Source organism: Mytilus trossulus, chromosome 9 (genome assembly GCF_036588685.1).
Source record: "Mytilus trossulus isolate FHL-02 chromosome 9, PNRI_Mtr1.1.1.hap1, whole genome shotgun sequence".
Taxonomy (NCBI): domain Eukaryota; kingdom Metazoa; phylum Mollusca; class Bivalvia; order Mytilida; family Mytilidae; genus Mytilus; species Mytilus trossulus.
The window spans coordinates 31,054,650-31,064,285 of record NC_086381.1 but is presented as its reverse complement, the minus strand read 5'-3'; positions in this window follow the sequence as shown (position 1 = coordinate 31,064,285).

Genomic DNA, 9,636 nt, shown 5'->3' with positions numbered 1-9,636 from the left:
ATTTGTTTATAATTATTTATTTGGAAAAAAGCCTCTAGAACAATTGACTGCAATGACTCGAATGACTTGAACTACTTTAAAACCAACCGTGCATGAAATTCTACCCGCATTCCTAATATATCCAATCAAACAGACCTATCTATAAATAGCATAAATACGTGTACTTACCAAACAAAACAAACTTGAATGGATATATGTACAACTTTGATAAAGATAATAATCAGTGCATGTAAAGTGCGGATCCTAAAATACCATTCACTGTATATGCCATGTATTTCTGATGTAGAATGTTAAATAAACAGACGAAACAATTATGATATTTGAAGAAAATGAAGAAAAATAGTTCACATGTACATGATAAGTAATACATAATACCATTTAGACAAAGTAAGAGATGGAAATGGGTTTGTATCGCGACGAAAGCCCCCCATACGTAAAATATGTATCGAAATAGGTGAACATTTAGGACGTTTTACGAATAAATCGTGCAGGTGATTAAAAACTAGCAGGAAAGATGTAGTTAAAGAAAAATGTTAATTTCAACACAATTGTTAATGGTGTATAACGTAGAATAGCTTTTGTCATTTAGTTTGTCCATAATGTATTGAATTCCACTATGATGCTATCTTTATGCGAGTCGTGTTTCTGTTGAATAATGATACTTTACTTTCATTTTCACTGTAGAGCGATTCATTAGTATTGTATTTGCGGTGCATTTCACTGTATGAATTTTATTCATTTTCATGCAATAAATTCCTTTTTACAATTCATCAGCATCGGTATTTAAAGTGCAGTTATATTTATCAAATGCAATAACACTAAATCACTGAATACGTACATCTAGCATGTCTATCGAAATAGAATGGGATAAAAAGGGATAAAAAAAAACAGCAATGCTTTTCTTATATTTTTTTATCAAATCACTTCTTGACCAATGCCAACGAGGTTTTGACGTAAGATTTTTGATTTAGGGTCCGGTTTTAAATTGGTCCATAGCGGCAAAATTTGTTCGGACTCGATGGTATCTAACATCCGGCATAATGACGGAACATTAATAGACAGAAGAAAGCTAGGTTTCTCCTTATTTTCTTAATTTTTTTTTATGTTATCGAAGAATATATATACATATACAACTATTTTCTATTGTGATATGCAATATTTTCTACAACCGTTCTATTTTAACAAAGAAATAAGTAAAAATGCATGTAAAAATGACGAATTGAGTGAACCTTGCCTCGAAATTGTTTAATTTCTCGTTAAATTGTTCACATTGTACGGAAAGGAAGGTACGGGACCATAGATACTGACACTGAGATTGCAAAACTAGTCCTTATGAGCATCTCAATACTTGTATTTCTGTGTATAGAACGAAAGAAATGGGTCATGTAAATTAAAACACACCGGTTTCGTCATTGTTGTTTACAATAAATCACCCGGTTTCGTCTCTATATATCACCCAGTTTTTAATTATTTTTTTTTAAACCAACAATTTATGAAAAGCAACGTAATAACGGATCTGAATATTGTCTTTCGAAATAATTTAAATATCTATTTATTATAAAGTAAACTTGGCGTGTTTACATTTATTTACATACTAGGTAATTATAGTACTACACATTTTCCTAATGAAAGGCGAATCCGTTATTTCACTGATCGCCAAACTAATTTGAAATGGAATATGAATACTCAATAGCAAACACTGATTTCTAATTACTTTTTTAACATTAACATTATGATAAAAAAATTATATAGGTTTTGAGATACATCGCAATATGTGACCCCCCTTTTTGTACAAAAAAAACACCTAAATAACGAAGGTCTGTGGCCGAAGGAAAAATAATAAAGAAATGAGGTCAAGGGCAGGGCAATGGACATATGGCAAATTGGGGAAAAAATCGTTATATTGTGTTCAATACTTGTATATGTTACTGTCAAACATTCTAACTTTTGGCATATGCAGCTTTATACAAATAGTTCAAAACGCTATGAATTCGAATCACTTAGTGTCGCTTGTTTAAAAATATCACTGAGAATGTTTATAATGAACATAATCAAACTCACATAAGGGCAAAGTCAAAATAAATGGTTCCTTGCATGTATAGCAATATTTATCAACCATGCTGATAATTTGATTGGATAATTTGATTTTAAATGATGTTGCTTGGTGTGTAGAATATTCCTGCAAAATTTCTTTGGAAAATCTCAAGTATTAAAAAAATTATGTTAAAAAAAGATGCCAAAATTGTCAGGAGTGCAACACTTTTTTGTGACATTTTGAAAAAAAAAAATTTCAAGACACAGCAAATTGTTTCATGGAGTGATATGCCATACATTTTTATTTCTTTGAAAACTGTTATATCTTAGTAATGATTTTAGCTCAAAATGGAGCTTTTCCATTGAACCGTTTTGATACCGATGTGTTTTGAAAAAAAGTTGTGCCATGTCAGGAGTGCAACACAAAAATTAGTATCACTGAGGAAAAGAATGAATTTTGCTTAAATAACTCACACCTAAACATAAACAAAAGTTAATACTGTTAAACAAATATGTCCTTCCTAGAATAAATAGTTTATTTGCCTGATTCTTGGTATAATTAATGTATGAGAGTCAAGTAAATAAGGTCTCCCTATGAGTGTCAGGAGTGCAACTTTGAAGTTTAACGACTCACACTGAAAAAATACAAAAGCCAATATATGGTTCTGTATTATTTTTCAAAAGATACTATCCTAGATACAAGATTGCACCCAAAGAGTAGTCTGATAGACAAGGAACTTTTCTTTAAGAACCATTTCTTTGATGTCGGGAGTGCAACACTTTTAAAATGACATTTTCTTGGACTTACATGTTAAGATGATATCACCTCCTAGTGACTTATTTGCAACAAAACATGTTTTCTAACTATTTAGGTTACATGTATAAGGTATAATAAATTCTTAAAGGTAGGTTTCAAAGCAGGAGTTAGATCCAAGAATTGTTTTTTTGTCACAGGCAAACATATTTTAATGCTTAATATTCATATAATTTTCAAATTATGGAAGGTAATTGTCTTAAACTTTGTCATTTGATTAGGAAATAACCATATTTCATTTTACAAGTTTTAGAATGGTTTCAAGTAACACTAATCAAATTATTATAATTGTTATTTATAACAAACTATTAATTGTGTTGCACTCCTGACATGGATTTACCATAACAAACCATTTATCACATTTTGAGTTCAATTTTAAGACCCAACCTTTCAATCAATGAAAGCTGGGAAAGATGGCTGTGAAACTCAGCTTTAGAGTGCGATCAGACAGGCTAAGGGCATACATAGTCAACAACAACTTCAACTTTAAGGAGAAGAAAATTGAGAAAAACAATGAAATAAGATCCTAATCTGAAGGACAATCTAGACGAATATAAACAAAGAAAGAATAAAGAAAACAAAACAATGTAACACTTAATTCAAAAGACTTTGCGAGAATTAAAACACATATGAGAAAAGGAAAACAAAACAGAGAAAGTGTCAACAAAAGAGAAGAAGAAAATTGACACATTAAAGCTGAAAAAGTTGCAAACCAGCAGAAAATTGTCCAGTCATGGAGCAATAAAATCAACGGTACCAATTTTGTTGCACCAGATGCGCATTTCGACAATACATGTCTCTTCAGCGATGCTCGTGGCCAAAATATTTGAAATCCAAAGCATATCTAAAAGATGAAGAGCTATTATCCAAAAGGTCCAAAAAGTATAGCCAAATTCGTGAAAGGAATCAGAGCTTTGCATGAGGGAGATACATTCCTTAATTTATAATAATTTATAATATTTTGTAACAGCAAATTTTAATAACACAAAAAATCCGTATTTTCATGCCGGTACCGAAGTAGCCAAAATATTTGAAATCCAAAGCATATCTAAAAGATGAAGAGCTATTATCCAAAAGGTCCAAAAAGTATAGCCAAATTCGTGAAAGGAATCAGAGCTTTGCATGAGGGAGATACATTCCTTAATTTATAATAATTTATAATATTTTGTAACAGCAAATTTTAATAACACAAAAAATCCGTATTTTCATGCCAGTACCGAAGTACTGGCTACTGGGCTGGTGATACCCTCGGGGACTAATAGTCCACCAGCAGAGGCATCGACCCAGTGGTAGTAATAAAATCAACGGTACCAATTTTGTTGCACCAGATGCGCATTTCGACAATACATGTCTCTTCAGTGATGCTCGTGGCCAAAATATTTGAAATCCAAAGCATATCTAAAAGATGAAGAGCTATTATCCAAAAGGTCCAAAAAGTATAGCCAAATTCGTGAAAGGAATCAGAGCTTTGCATGAGGGAGATACATTCCTTAATTTATAATAATTTATAATATTTTGTAACAGCAAATTTTAATAACACAAAAAATCCGTATTTTCATGCCAGTACCGAAGTACTGGCTACTGGGCTGGTGATACCCTCGGGGACTAATAGTCCACCAGCAGAGGCATCGACCCAGTGGTAGTAATAAAATCAACGGTACCAATTTTGTTGCACCAGATGCGCATTTCGACAATACATGTCTCTTCAGTGATGCTCGTGGCCAAAATATTTGAAATCCAAAGCATATCTAAAAGATGAAGAGCTATTATCCAGTCATGGAGCAAAAGTACAGATGCACTAACAATACCTAGAGAAATCAGAAAGAGAAGTCAAAGAAAAAGACATTATCTGCCTGACCATTCCAAATCTTGTGCTAAAACAATTGAGCACATCATATCCACAGCTACACCAAGGTGGTTATCAGAGTTAATGAGAACTGATGGCAGCTGTGTACAAGAAATTGATGAGTCTTAAATATTTTGAAGTAAAAACAAAGATGAGGAACCCCTTAAAGATCTGAAAACTGTTGAAAAGAAAATGACATTTTCAAAGAGTTCCTTAGTTCTAAGTCTTTTGTATAATGTCTAGTGTGTCCTTGAGGTGGATCTTCTTTCAGATTTTTTCTCAATGTTCTGCCCATCAAATTTATAGTCGATGTTGACTTGGTGATTATTCCACACATCAAGCCACAACGTTCAGCCCATTTTAACATTGCAAGCACTGCCATTTAAAAAAAATAGTAGCGAAATGTGATGAGATGTGAATTTATGTATACAATAAATGTATGGTATAGCTAAAACAAAAATGTTTAAATGAACATAAAATATCAAATCTGAAAGGCATATATGTATATGAACACTTAATCTAGAAATCATGGTATGTTTTGATGATGTATAAACTATTTTGTTATGATATATATTGAATGTCATGAGTGCAACAAGATAGGGGAAATAAAGTACCTCAAATAGGTATAATAATTTAAAAAAAAATAAGAGTTCAGAAAAATTTTGAAGATCACAGATCTCTTTTTAAGCTGTCAAACAACAATTTTGATGGATATTTAATGGAATTTAGTTTATAGTTTGGTAACCTGCCCTCAATTGTATAAGAATGTGTTAGAAAATCTATTTAAATATGGTCTGAAGTGCATAAGATGCATAAGGTAAAACAGAAATTACATTCAAATGACAGATTTAGGTCTTTATAAACCAGCAATGATTAAAAAATTTAAAAAATCATGAGCATTTTGTTCTAGTTTCTTTATTTTAGTTTGGTGTATAATATGTCAGGAGTGCAACAAAAACAAGGAAAATTGGATGTATTTCCTGTTTGATACATCTTTTTTATTAAAAGATTTTTCTAACAATTTTTTTTCGTCAGTTAATTTAAAAAGGGTTAATTTTGATAAGGAGAAGGTTTTTTCATCAAGTTATTGATGAAATATTTTTTAATTAAAACTTTTCAATCAACTTTAAATGAATTGACACAAAAAATAGCCAAAAACATTTTTAAAAAAATTAATCAAAGATGAGAATATTAATTTTTGCATTAAAAGTAAAGTTTGGATTACTGCAATCAAATGGGTTGAAAAAAATAATAATATTTGATAGTATTTGTTTGAAATCATATTCCCAAGAGGTATACTTGATTTTTTTTTTTCAATTGGTTTATGTCAATAAAGTTTCAGAAATGTTTTGTTTCTTTATACTTTTTCATATCCTTTTGGATTTATTCACTTAAATGTATATGTATCAAGATACTATAAAAGAAAATGAACTAAAACAATGTTGAAATTTGACCCAAAAAAATAAATCTGGACCATTTTTTTTTACTTTGCCCACAATCCGATTTCGCGGGTGTCCCTGTTTTCTTATTTCTTACAATATTTTAATTCGGTATACACTTTATAAGATAAGTGGCGAATCTAGAAGACGTATAGATTGACCCCTTTCCGGTCCCACCTTTGATGCATGGTTGTTGTATCCTTTTCTTCATATAAACATTAAATTTCCATGTCGATTATGCATGCATATATACATTTGTCTTTTCATCAACGTTTATCCTTAAGAAAATTTGTTTTTAACGATCATAGAAAAGATTACATACATAGAATGATTAGATTACTTATAAAAGTGCCTATCCTTTTGAATGAGAAAATCACATATCAATTGTGTGTTTCGATTTTTTAAGACCGTAAGGATCTCTAATTTCAAGTTTAAACATATTTTCCATAATTCATATAGAAAACGCATATTTGAGAGCTTTAACCTCAATAAACGTTATAACCTTCATTTCTATCTATTCTGTTGTTAAGAAAAATGAATGCAAAGTAAAATTAAAAGTATTTGTGTTCCGTATAAGAGTAGGAAGTCTAGTGTTTGTTAATTAACACAGGACACTTTTAATTTGCAAAACACTCATTTGCAAATCCGCCGCCGCATCAAACAAGTGCTACAAAGTCGTGTATATAACCAAAATGTGCGTAATTACATGGGATTCAATAATTTCATTGGTTTTCTGCTGTTATTGTTATATATATTTGGTAATTTGATTTAGAAAAACATGGGATTTTCAATATCCCATGGGACAGGTCAAAATCCATGGGAATACTTTTGGTCCCAGTGGATTTTTTTGGTCCCAGTGGATTTTTGTTGTTACATGGGACAAAAAAACTCCCATGGAACCATATTTATCTCATGGGATTTTTAAAATCCCATGGGATCATAGTGGTTCATTATTAAATGTAAAGAATACCATGGAGAGATTGATTGCCTGAAAAACAATGATTTTTTTTTTTTTGTGTTTCAGTGATGAATCTCTGATTCTATGGTTGATGATTCTTCATAGCTGAATATGTTTTTCTCTTTGGATATTTTAATGCAATATGGTGTTCTACTACTTATATAAACTAAACATTTAGATAGCAAAGCAGATAATATTATGTATTAATATATGTTTATTCTGGAAATATCAATACGCTTTTAAACACAATTATTTACAACATTTAAAATCAATAAAAATATTTATAAATATAATCAACAGTCTTAAACTCTAACATAAAGGCTAAACATAACTTTACATAGTATTTTCTTTCTTCAAATTACACACCTCCCTCCCCCTTTTATTTGCCAACTTTTTTTTCTCCAAGATATATTACCCCATCCCCGCCCCAACAAAAAAAACAATAATAATAATATAGTTTTATGGAGACATATTCAAATCAATTTAGAAAGGACTTATATATACAATAAACAATCAATATGTACACACATTACAAATTTCAATACTGCAATTGTGAAAAAAAATTTCAAGCAAAGACCCCATTTGAGAATTTTATAAAATCGTATATTTTGAAGACCGTCAGTTTGCTTGTAACTGCATCATACTGGGAAAAAACAGTTTTAACCTTTAATAATAACTTTGAATGAACTATCTATAGAGACACATATGTCCATTGATATATATTCAGTTGGTTGTAATACAAAAACAAGTATTAAATTTCAATCATGGCAATTACATTTTTATTTTATTTTCATAATTAAAAATATATCATACAAATAGCTTGCATTTAATCATTTCTATTCATATGTTCTTTCCTTTTCTTTACTGATCATGCTGATTGTATTTACACAGGACTAATGATATATAAATTTGTTATATATACAAAAACACATACGATAATGAAAAGGTTATTATATGAATAAAACAATATAACAAGAACAAACCTGAAAGTTAAATGAAACAAATGAAATGGTTTGAGTATAAATCTATACTGTAACCTTTATCCATATACTTTAAATCTCATTCTTTACATCATTTAAAGATAATGTTCTTATCAAAGGATGTATTTAGGTCAGGTTTATGACTTTGTGTCAGATGTTCAGACTCTTGCTTTCCCCCTAGAATACATAGTAAAGTTAATGCCCCATAACACCCACTTTTCTTTTCATGTAATACTTTAACAGCTCATAAAAGTTCATGTCTAAAAAAATTAGAAGATTGTATATTTTTTTTCAATTTGAGACCTCAATAGTATATGTTTATATGCAAATATAAGATTAAAGCATTTTTCCTCCATTTCTGAAAAATGAGATATCTCAAAAAGGATCTCTATAGGTTACAAGAGCGCAATTATTCGTAATACATTTTCCATAGGGTATCAGTGGTGTTCAGTATGTTTTTTTTTCTCGGAGACTACACAAACTAGGGAAAAACAGGTAGCAGTTCCTTATACTAGAAAGACAGTGTTGCATTACAACCAAAAAAATATATAGGATAATGCGGCTCAAATTGACTACAAATGCAGTTGAAAAAGATTGTCTGTTTTTTCACTTAATGAAAAAGGCATATTTTCAATGGCTCCGATGAGCAGAAATTGAAGATATTTTCTATACTTCATAAAATGTGAATATGATTTTTGACAACATTTAAACCTAATTGGATAAGCTTTCGATTAAATGGAATTCCAATCTTGTATCATCCAACCAGAAGCCGTATATGATTCTATTCTGAGTACCATCTTGGGATAAAAAAAAACTTGCTGGTAAAATGTTAACAAATAAGTGCACTCTTGTAACCAATAACAATGATAACCTTTCAATATTTTAAGCTTATATAAGGCCAAATAAAAAAAGTATGTGTGGTTCCAGTTACATCTTTAAAAAAAATAGGGTAGGTAGGTAAGGATTTTTTTTTAATTTTATGTTTTATATTTACATGGAGTCTATGGGAGCAACAATCGGACTTTAACAGTGCTTAATGAAAAATGGCAAAAAAATCTTTACGGTAGGCTTATTTCGAGACTGAAAAGTAGGGTAGGTAGGGTTACTGGAACCACACATATTTTTTTTCATTTGGCCTAAGAAACATAAAATATATCAGTTATAACAATATACATCAGTCAGTGGTGACATTACTTAACGTCTTTTCTTAACAAGGCGAATCACAGACTTCTTCTGGCATTTTTTAAAATGTTTGTCAATGACATCGGTGACATTAGATTCTAAAGTTGGTGTCTGCTTCTTTGAAATTTTAAACCTTTGAAAATTGGTTTGAAGAGGCACATAAAGTCGTTCTTTTCTTTGGCTGAATGTTTCCAGATAGTCTTTCCACCAATCGAGATGTTCCTGCATAAACCTTAAATGAGAAATATGAAATTAAGAACTGGGATTTGGCAAATAAGTATTTTAAAGTATAAAGTTTATCATCGAAAACATAAACAATTTCTGAAATATTGAATAGTTTTGTCATTGAAAGTTCACACACAATTAATAAGACCCAAATAAAG